At 36.6% G+C, this 12,190-nt stretch overlaps 1 protein-coding gene across 2 annotated transcripts in view; it reads right to left on the reverse strand.

Annotated features, from left to right (window-relative positions):
• The window catches only part of MDFIC2 (MyoD family inhibitor domain containing 2), a 134,216-nt gene that overhangs the window by 85,398 nt on the left and 36,628 nt on the right, over positions 1-12,190 (reverse strand). The window lies entirely within an intron of this gene.

Genomic DNA, 12,190 nt, shown 5'->3' on the forward strand with positions numbered 1-12,190 from the left:
TGGAAACTGACCTTTGTCCATCTAAAGAAAGTGCTCAATCAAGTCTTGCAGTCAGGTCTGTGTTGGGTTAAAAGTAGTATGTAACACTTAAAGGGCAGGGACCTCTCTGCTTTAATTAGAACTGAGCAAGGTTTTCATGGTTGCTCCTCGGCTGGATATTTTTTATTTGCTTCTCCAGATTTACTTTCTACTCTTTTCCAAACTTCTCTGCACCCTGGAAGTTTGACCTTTACGGACTACTCACTGGGCTCCTTTGCCCCTCACCTTTTCTGATTGTGTAAGTCAATGGCAGGGGGGACTATCATGAGATTAGAGGATGGAAGAAGGGAAAGGTCTTGATAATCTTATTTATTTCCTCCATCTTCTTTCTTTTCAGGTTCACTGGTTTCCTCTATGAAAAGTTACAGCCTCTGTCAGACAGCCCTCTGTATACAACTACTCTTTCCAGATATGGCACTGAGATGCCTGTCCCTTCTCCCTCCCCTTTCACTTTCAGATTTAGGGGCAATAATGACTTAATTCCATCCTCTTGGTAGCCTCAAGGTACTATGCTCTCTCTTGTTGGTTTCCCTAACATCTGCCCACACTTTTGTAAATAGTCCCTTTATTATATTCTCCTCTATTACCCAGTTAGAGAAGGTGCCATCTTTTTCTTGCTGAGACCCTGTCTGATATACCCCCATTTGTTAGATAAACTGAGTCCAAGGAAGAGAAGTGATTTTTCCCTTGGTTCTGAAATTTTCAGGACTTACAGACCCTAGGTCTCCTGAAAATTTCCTTTTGAGACCAAACAGACCTGTATAAGTTGCTCAAAGAATAAGAATATAAGTCCTTCAAAGGTTTTATTTAAGGTTCATGTCCATTAATTTTGGATAAAAGCACAAAAATAAGATGGTGATGAGCAGAAAATATTGCATCTCAGTTTAGTTCTCTTCTGCACTGCTTAAGCTCTTATCAAAGACCTTGAGTGGTCAAAGTTTGACTCATTCAAACGAGTTGATCTTATGTTCTTAAAATCAAAAGCCTGGCTACCACTTTTAAGTTAAATAAGTTAGTACAGCCTAGCCTTCTCCCTACTTCTCCCTTGGTTTTTTCCTCTTTCATTATACTCTCACAACCGTTCTTCAAAAAAAAAAAAAAAAAAAAAAAGTGTATGTGAAACACACATTCTAGAGGTAAAGCTCAGTAGGTTCACTCTGGCCATCAGGTATGGTCTTTGAGCAATACAGTTGCACCTGCCCTTAATAGTTATGCCTGTATTTTCATTCCTTCTTTCTCTGCATCCTGGTTCATAATCTAGAATCAAATCCTTTCCACCTGTAATAATCCCGCCATCATCCTGAATGCTTTGTAATTTTTAGACTGTGGCACCTGCGGATGTACAAAGATTGGGTAAGAAAGTAGTTAAAAGCATGGGCTTTAGAGTTCCACTAACATAGTCAAGTATCTTACCTCTCAGTGCCTTAGTTTTCCTCATCTGCAAAACAGAGAAATGATATCACTTAGGAGTGTTGCTGTGAGGATTAATGAAATACTACTGCATGTCAAGTCTTGAGTACAGTCTCTCGTTCAAAAAGGAGTTAAATGAATGAAAGCTGTTTACTTAATGTGATTAGGAATGGGCTTTCTTCACTTTCAACCATTTCTGCTTTCAATGAAACCATCTAATAAGGATGAAAGAAATAAGATCCAAATGAAGAAAGGATGGTAGCAGAGAAGTACTTGTACCAGTAACTTTAGACTGAAAATAGCCACTGGGACTTAGAACAAAATTCGACTCTGAGGTTCCTGGCAGCCAAAGCAAAATGGAAAATAATACATTGGTAAGACTAACCTTCTGATAAAATGAGTTGTGGTGAGGCAAAAAAATCTAAGTGGAATTTAGTTGCTATTTTTATTTAGGTTGTTGAAAATCATAATGGGCATATTGATTAAAGTTCTTTAAAAGATGCAGAAACATTCTTAAAATTTTTATAGAAATTTTAAAAGACCACATATAGCAAATGCAGAGGAGTTTAGCATTTATCATTGAGTAGCTTGGGGGGACAGGGAAGGCCGTTTCACCTGGGCTAAATGTCAAAATGAAAAAATGTTTCAAGTTATTTCCAAAGAAGGTGATATGTAAAGTTTTTCAGAGATGTACTGCTAGGTTCAAAACAAGTAGTCATTCACTCTGCAGTTTTACACTTATCACATTGCTGAGCTTTATGATTTGTATATGCACTATGTTAATCTTGCTCTCCTGCGTGGGTGTCATTGAGCTTCTTAGATCTTAGCATTCATATTTTTAAAATCTTTAGTCATTATTTCATTGAAAAAAATATATATTTATCTATAGTTGCTCATTTCTCTCCTTTACAATTACACTTATGTCAGACTTACTGATATTGTCTCACAGATCGATAAAGGTCTGTTTGCCTCCTTCCCCCAACCCTGCAAATCTTTTTTCTCTGTGCTTTGCTTTTTATATTTCTCTTGCTATTTGTACAAGTTCATTGGTCTTTTTTTTCTGCAGTGTCTAATTGCTGTTAATCACATCCAGTGAAAATTTTATTTTAGATACTGTATTTTTCACCTCTACAAGTTTCATTTGGTTCTTTTCTGTGTAATACATTTCTTTTCTTATTAGGTTTATGCTTTCCTTTACATCTTTGGCATTATGAAGCAATAAATAATAGCTATTTTGATATCCTTCCCTGCTAATTACATCATCTTTATAATTATGGTTCTGTTTTTAATCAATTTTTCCTTCTGGCTATGGATCACATTTTCCTGCTTCATCATATTTCTAATAATTTTTTATGCTAGACATTGTAAATATTATATTATTGAGTGCTGAAGTTTTATTATTTTCCTTTATACTATATTAGCCTTTATTCTAACAGGCAAATTAAGTTACTCGTGATCATCTGGATTCTTATAAGTTGCCTTTTTAAGATCTTTTAGGGTTGGTCTATAGTAATATTTACCCTTAGGCTAATTTAGCTCCTCTTCTAATGTGTAACCTTTCTGTAGTCTCTCCTGAATGCCAGTGTATTCAAAGAGGTTTCTCCACTCTGGCTGGTAGGAATTCAAATGTTTTTCAGTACTGAGTGAGCTCTAGAAAAATGCTTGGCTTACAGATCCTCAATTATTGTTGTTTCCCAGAAAATTCACACTGCCCAGCCTCATAAGGTTTTACCCTCCTCATGTAGGTGATATTTAGCCAAAAACTCAAGGAATCTCTCTGCATATTTCTAGAAATATTTCTCTTATCTTGGATTCTCTTCTCTGCTGGTTCTAGACTCTTTAACCTTCCCAAACTTCAATCTCTATCTCCTTAATTCAGTGAAAATTGCCTGGCTCTGTTTGGATTTCCCTTTCTATACCACAGTCCAGAAATTAACTCCAGAGAAGGCCTGGGTGATAGCAACACTCACCTTATTTGTTTTCTTTCTCTCACAGTCCTGCACTTCTTGTATAAAATACCTGTGCTAGTTTGGATGTATTATGTCCCCCAAAATGTCATGATCTTTGATGCAGTCTTGTGGGGGCAGGAAACATATTGGTGTTGATTGGAGCCTTTGATTGGATGTTTCCATGGAGATGTGAGCACTCAACATGGGTGAGATCTTTCATTGGATAATTTCCGTGGAGATGTGACCCACCCAACTGTAGGTGATAACTCTGATTGGATAATTTGCATGGAGGTATGGCCCCACCCATTCAGAGTGGGCCTTGATTAGTTTACTGGAGCACTATATAAGCTCAGACAGAAGGAGTGAGCTTGCTGTAGCCAAGAGGGACACTTTGAAGAATGCACGGAAGCTGAGAGAGTAGCTGCAGATGAGAGAGAGTTTGAAGACGGCCCTTGAAAGCTGACTCTTTCTCCGGAGAAGCGAAAAGAGGACAAACTCCCCAAGAGCAACTGAGAGTGACATTTTGAAGAGGAGCTGTGGCCTAGAGAGGAACGTCCTGGGAGGAAGCTATTTTGAAGCCAGAACTTGGAGCAGATGCCAGCCATGTGCCTTCCCAGCTGACAGAGGTTTTCCGGACACCATTGGCCATCCTCCAGTAAAGGTACCTGATTGTTGATGTGTTACCTTGGACACTTTATGGCCTTAAGACTGTAAGTGTGTAACCTAATAAACCCCCTTTTATAAAAGCCAATCCATCTCTGGTGTTTTTGCATCTCGGCAGCATTAGCAAACTAGAACAATACCTAAAATAGTTGTTACTTATATTTTATCCAGTTTTCCAGTTATTAATGGTGGAAGGATGATTCAGACCCTCCTACTTCCTCAAAGCTGGAAGTTCACTATGAATTTTTTGTTTTAGTTCTGAAATTATTTTGTGGCTGGCAGAATCATTTTGCATTGCATCTTTTTGCATAAAGCATTACTTCACTAAATGATTAAAAGTAAAAATATTTAAAATATAGCATAGTTTTTGCAACAGGGTTTTGGGGTTTCTTCATTTTTTTAAAAAATGTAATTTTATTGAAATCTGTTCACATACCATACAATAATCTGAAGTGTACAGCAATTGTTTGCAGTTTTTCATTTGTTTTAACTGTACAAATTAAGCCTCTTTTGACTTCTTTTGACCTCTAAAAGGCCCTGGTGTTGTCAGGGAGAGACCAGCTGTCTCCTTCATTGAGTTTATTTTGGTAATTTTCCACTGTGAGGACTTCATCTTTTTCATGCTTAGAAATCTGCTTTTGATTACCCTCTTAGAGCAGATTTACTTTTCAGGGGCCAACTCAAAACAACCAGGCTCATCAGATGGATTTCCAAGAACTGAAATCTTAGTTTACTAATTTATAGAGCAACCATAAGAACCAAAGTACCTGAGTACACATGAACAGTGTATTCTCTCCCTGTAGGATACATAACTAGAAGACTAGTTGGTGAGGATGAAATTTAAACAAAGTGAATTAGATTTAGTGAGCACCTAAAATATGCCTTTCACTTCACTAAAGATTCACTTTGCTAAAAACAGTGAACAAGTCAGTTGCAGTTTATACTAACTGAGTCCTTGGGCAAACATTAAACAAGGAACAATAGCAGTATGATGAATCTTATGGTAGGGAGAATACAGGGAGCTATACCTTGAAGAGGGGGCTGGGAACCTAAAATAGTCAAGGATAAAGGTATGGCTTTCAAGGACAGTCATATTTAAGCTGAGCCATAGAGAACTAATAAGAATTGTCTAGTAAAGAAGGCAGGAAAACAAACCTAATAAAGTATGCTCCAAAGTTCGGTAATCTCTGCACTGACACTATGCAAGACCAGGGTTGGTGGTAGGTTTTGGAGATATATGAAGGAAGAACTTCCTTCATGATTTTGGAACTTTCATGATCACCACACCCTCCCATCCCTGGCCCCCTGCAGGCATATGCTAACATGCATAGTTCCATGAATGGGCCTTCCTAGCCACCCTCCAACTTTAGGGATCAGCTGGACTATCAAGAGTGATGATAATTGGACATGGCAGTTCCTAGGTCTTGTTGCCTGAGAGATCCCCTAACTGTCCAATCTTTGGTTCACAAGCCTGGGACTGAGAACTCTGGGAAGGCTGAGGAGGAATCATAGACTTGAAATGTAATTCAGTTGAGGTCCACAGTTAAGAACGCAGCTCTGGAGTTGAAATAATCTCATGTGTGGATGACCTTAGGAAAATCTTCGCCTCAGTTTACTGAGTTTTATATTGTAGATAATAATGACAGCTATCTTGTACAATTATTGTGAGATTTAAATGGGGTGATATAAACGAGATTGAAATGAAGTGTGTTTAAATGCCATGCCTTGTATTTAGTGGGCAAATGAGAGCATTATTATTTTACGCTACATCACAGACTCACCACAAGGGACTTGAGAGAGATCCTATTGAACTCATCCGCTCATTAACCAATCCACAAATACCAAAGGCCTTTTTCCTTCTCTGAACAACTTCATTTTAAATCCATCTAAAGAACTCCATGGAGATATTTGGCACATTATGTAGAGACACTGGAAAGATATGGTAAAGGAAATGGTAACAATAAGGAACATTTTCCACAATATTCTTTGTATCTCACCAAATAAGTTGGCATTTTCAGAAGAAAAAGGGAATATGAGATCTCCTTGAATGTCTTTTTGAACCAAAAGTTTATTGAAGAAAAGTCTTAAATTAGCCTCTCACATTTTTTTGGTTATTATATCTTGGTCTTCAATTAAGTATCCTTAAACAGATTGTCCCTTTATTACAAAATAATTATAAACATTTTCACTTTTTCATTGAGGAACTTATTTTTAGCTGTGCATTTTTGTAGATTGATTCAAACTACTATTACTTCCATTTAATTATTTATTTCCAATGTCAAAGTTTTAGTTTATAAAGATGAAAGACATTTTGTTTACACTGAAAATAGTTTTTAAGGTTAATTGCTTTTTATGGCATCTGTAATTGATTTGCTTTTCTACTTATCCTAGAGAGATAGTTGTTTTTGTAAATATATTTATTTAATTTTAAAAATATGAATCAGTTTTAAAGCAAATTAGTAAATGTCAGTCCAAATGGCACATGGAATGGCAAAAATCATTAAGGTAGAAGTTTGGGAAACATTGTTCTGATGCATCTATCTCCACAAGAGGCATGGCCTCCGAATGGTATATGATTATTGGGGCTTTACTGGCTGAGGAGACCTTACGTATGGACATGCTTGGGTGGACACTGCCCATGTTTTCCTCTCATAGCTTTCCTTATCTAAACCCTCATGACTGACCAATCCTCGTCTCCTTCTCATCAATGCATTTTTCTTTTGTTGTGTCAACGAATTAAATTGGTTCACTCTCCAGAACAGCTGGAGAGTGGTTAGGAGGCTTGGTGTCAAGCTTCTGTTTTTAATTTTCGCTCATTAGTTTTGTGATGATTTTATGCTTAGTTCTTCCTTATTTCTCAGATAGTGAGGGAAGCTTCATTTTTACCACGGGCTGAAGGAAAACCAAGAATCGATGAATAAATTTTGTATTGTCATGGTATTTCTGTCATGTCCTAAAATAATGTAGTTCAGGTATAAAGGTTTCCACCAGGCCTAACTACAGGACTGTAGATTCTCCTCTCTACTATAGATATTTTTTAAAATAGTATTTTAATGGCAGCTGCATAGCAGAGAATTGATGATAAAGGGCCCTCACCAGATGAGAGCTACATTGTTTGGTACAAAATAAGTTTTATTAAGTAAAAATGGGAATCTGTTAGGAGGACTAACTTGTTCAGAGCACTAGATTCACTTTCTGGAAAATGGACTTGAGAATTTGAGTCTTGGCTCAAATCCTCACTTCTCCTAGCTCTCTTTTTCAAGCCATTAAATTTTCAGAACTGTATTTTGCTTTTTGCAGGTGATTAAATACACTGTTCTTAAAAATCTATTGATTCAGGCAACTCTTTTAGAGAAGTACCACAATGAAGTACCCATTACCTGCATGATTATTTGGTTTAGAAATATTTTTCTTTCGTTTGCAAAATATTTTAAACTTATTACCAAATATTTAGTATCAATAGATTTAGAAAATATCAATTTATGAGAATTATTTTTTCTGGAGCTCATATTATTTGTACTCAATATTAATAATTAGCCATGATAGCAACTATATCATATCATAGTGTTCTCTTTTGAACCAGAAGGAGGTTTCAGCTTCTTGTGTATTACAGAGTTTAAATATAAAGAGAAATTGAGAAAAATACTATTGTGGTGAAAGATTTTAATATCCTATCATAAATATGTCAGAGTTAAAAATACATATATTATATATAAAGAAAGAAATGAAAATTGGAATAATAAGACTTATAAGTTGAATTATATAAAAATGCATATTCTTTTTAAACATTTGTGGAATATTTATTTGAAATATCTACATTCAATATTTACAAAAATTAATAATTAATCATCTGCCACATGCTAGGTCTAAAGAAAATACCACTAAATTCCCCAAAGCATAAATTGTATAGATCATATTTAACAAGAGTGAAATAAAACTAGAAATTAATGACAACAGTTTAAAAGAGAAATGTCTAGTCAATTGAAAATTTAAACATTATACTCCAAATTGCTATTAGGACCAAGTGGTAATCAAAACAAAATTACATAGAATTTAGAAAACAAAGGCAGTGATAATACGAAATGTCCAAACTTAAGGCATGGCCCAAATATAAACTTAGAAAAATTACTATTCTGAAGTTACAATAACTGAACTAAGTATTCAACTCAAGAAAAATGCTGAAAGAAACCATTCTAATGAAAATAGAAGGAAAGGAAAAGAAATTGAAGCAGAAATTTAAGAATTGAACAAGAGAACAATGATAAATAAATACAAGAGTTTGTTTTGTATTTGAAGAAGAAAGGATACCAGTAATACAGTGTTCTGGAAAGTATAATAATGTAGAACACAGAATTATGCAAATAAATTCAAATTTTTTTATTATTTTTTAATTTAGAAGGACGTAGACAAGCAGAGTAGACTAATAACCATGGGAAAAATAGTTTACATCTCAACGGTCAGTCAATTTTACAGATGAGCTGTTTCAGACTTCTGAAGTGCTACGTAGTTCCAGTACTTTATAAACTATTTAAGCATGGAAAATACATGACAGTTTCTAAAATAATTTTATGAAGAATATATTACCCTGATCCCTAAACTGACAAATAAAGCAAACAAACAAACAAAAAACACAGACTGATCTCACATATAAATATAAGATCTGTTTCAGGGCTGAGTTTTGTAACTATTTGCTTGTCAATCATTGACTTACTAACAGCATAAATCCTGGACTACTTTAATTACTGAAACTTTCTCTAATATGTGCATAGCTGCTTCCTGAGTCCTAGACTAATGTTTGCAGAAAATTGGCTGAAATTTCACATTTTGGCAAGTGCTTTCTCTCTGTATTCACACAAGTGAGTGACATCCTGGGACTGATTTTTTTTTTTAATTCAGTATTATTGAAATGTATTCACATACCATACAATCATCCATGGTATACAATCAACTGTTCACAGTATGATCATATAGTTATGCATTCATCACCACAACAATCTATTTCTGAACATTTTCCTTACATCAGAAAGAATCAGAATAAGAATAAAAAATAAAAGTGAAAAAAAGAACACCCAAACCACCCCCCCATCCCACCCTATTTGTCATTTAGTTTTTGTCCCCACTTTTCTACCCATCCATCCACACACTAGACAAAGGGAGTGTGATCCACAAGGCCTTCACAATCACAGTCACCCCTTGTAATCTACATTATTGTACAATCGTCTTCAGGAGTCCAGACTACTGGGTTGGAGTTTGGTAGTTTCAGGTATTTACTTCTAGCTATTCCAATACATTAAAACCTAAGAGGTGTTATCTTATGCATTCTTAGTGCATAAGAATGTCCACCAGAGTGATCTCTCGACTCCACTTGAAATCTCTCAGCCACTGAAAGTATTTAGTCTCATTTTGCATCCCCTTTTTGGTCAAGAAGATATTCTCAATCCCACGATGCTGGGTCCAGATTCATCCCAGGGGGAGTTATATCCTGCGTTGCCAGGGAGATTTACACCCCTGGGAGTCGGGTCCCACGTAGCGGGGAGGGCACCTGCCGAGGTGGCTCAGTTAGAGGGAGAGAGGGCCACATCTGATCAACAAAGAGGTACTCAGGAGGAGAGTCTTAGGCACAATTATATGCAAGTTTAGCCTCTCCTTTGCAGTAATGAGCTTCATAAGGGCAAGTCCCACCATAGAGGGCTCGGCACATCAAACTGCCAGTCCCAATGTTTGTGACAACATCAACACCAGTCCAGGTGAGGAAGTCCAACACTTCTGCACCTTCCCCCAGCTCCTTGGGGGTGGGGGTGGGGAGCTGTAAATATATTTTTTATTCTCTGCCCAAATTACTTTGGGATGTGTCACTATTTCACTCGTAACCTATACCAACCCAGCGTGTCTCACTTCCTATTTAAAGCTCCATGCAATCATGGTGTTTGAACAAACCGACTGTAGAGTTATACTGTTTAGAAAATATAGATCCTGCACCAAATAGACATCTCTTCCCTTGGTCTCACATGGAAGTTGAAGTTTTAAAACACAGTCAGTTTCGACCTTTACCCTTTGGCCCAGTTTGCCCTAGTCTTAACCAGATCTGCTTTGTTCATATCACTAATTGAAGTCTGGGTTCTTTTTCAGCTTTTTTTTTTTTTAACAGTTGCTGTATGCACTAATACTGACATTCATATCTGCCGAGCTCTACCTCCAAGTTTCAGGTGTCTGAGAGATACACATTGTTCCAGAGACCAATCAGGTTATATACTAAGGGATCAGCATCTCAAAATTTAGAGATAGGCATTACAATTCAGGAATAGAGTTGACTGCTGTAAGAGCTTACAATCTAGGGACCATTACAATAATCGAGTCCACGTTAGGCTATGTTCTAAGACTCAATTATGAGTTTACACATTGTAGTTAGTCCATATTGGCGAGGCATTATAGTGCCTGCTTTTATTTCTGGCGTACTTCACTCAAATACTCTGTACAGGAGCCACTCACCTCATTGTGTGTCTCACAGCTTCACTCCTTTTCGTAGTTGCTCAATATTCCATTGTATGCATATGCCACAGTTCACCATTCAGTTCCTTGTCTGTGTACCCTTAGGTCACCTCCACCCATTGCAAATCATGATTGCTGCCTCCATGAACAGCAGTTTGCAAATGTCCATTCATGTCTCTGCTCTCAGATTTTCAAATGACATACGCCATAATGAGGTTGCAGAACCTTATGGTCCCCACATACTTAACTTTTGGTGGAACCACCATACTGACCTTCAGAAAATCTACACCGTTCTACCTGCTCATCAACAGTAGATAGGTACATCCCTCTCACCATGTTTTCTCCAACACTTTTACTCCTATATATATTTTCCTACAATTTTATAGAGTTATATTCATATGCCATACATTCATCCACAGTGCATAGTCAGTTGTTCAAGGTATCATCATAGAGTTGTACATTTATCACCACAATCAGCACTTGAACATATTGATTACTACAAAAAATTGGTTTTTTTTTTTTTAACAATGATAAAAAAGATGATAAAAAGAAAAAAACATGTCATACAATACAATATAATAGTAAGGACAGAAAATAACACCACTACCAAGAATCCCATATTCCTCCCCTATATCCCCCTATCATATACACTTAGCATTGGCATATTGCCTTTGTTACATTTAATGGAGGTATATTACAATGTTACTGTTGACCATAGGCTCCAGTTTGCTTTGATTATGTTTTTTCCCAAATACCATCCCTTTTTCAACACTCTACATGGTTGACATTCATTTGTTCTCCCACACACAAAAACATTTTTATATTTGTATATTTAGTAACAGTCATTGGCCACTCCAGTTTTTGCCAAGTTATACAGTCTGGGACTGATTTTTAATATGTTAAAATTTTATTTCTAAAAACTAGATCATAGGCCATTTATCACGGCTGGGAAGTTGTTTATATTATGAGGGTCTTGTGTTGTTCATCATTGATCTGGCATACTCAAAATGACTCTAGGGCTAGGCAGGTATGTAAATGATGAAGAGGGCCTAGAAGGAACCAAGGCAAACTGGAGAGTATTATATATGGTTTAAAGGGAGTTGTGGGATGGAGCTTCACTATTGTCAGCTATTCGTTCTTCAAGAAAAAGCCAGACATCTGAATTTTTTATATTTGACCAACATGGGCTACCAGTTTGCAAACTCTGACCTGGCTCATTACCTTCATCTTACAGCCTAGAAACCTGAGATCCAGGTAAGTAACTGATCCATCTAAGTTGGTCTGATTGATAAGTTAGGGGCAGAAGTAAGCCTTGAATGTCAGCTTCTTGACTCACAGTCAGCAAGGCTGTGTGACACTGAAACTCATCCGAAGGTACAAAAGAGTGATGCAGTAGCCAAGAAAAACAATGGCCAAAATAGTGATGCTTCAGATGTCTTTTTTGTTTATTTTTTTAAAATCCCTCCCACCCCAACCATGTTGGATTTTTTGGTGTGTTGTATAAAAATACAAATTTAAAACATAAACAGCTAGATGCCTTTTTTAATTGCCACCACAACAGGAGTATTTTGATGGTGTTTTTGCTCCCAGTGGCTCAAAGGCCTGAAAACAGAAAGGAAAAAGGGAGTCTCTACATCTGA

Source organism: Choloepus didactylus, chromosome 1 (genome assembly GCF_015220235.1).
Source record: "Choloepus didactylus isolate mChoDid1 chromosome 1, mChoDid1.pri, whole genome shotgun sequence".
In the NCBI taxonomy this organism is placed as follows: Eukaryota; Metazoa; Chordata; class Mammalia; order Pilosa; family Megalonychidae; genus Choloepus; species Choloepus didactylus.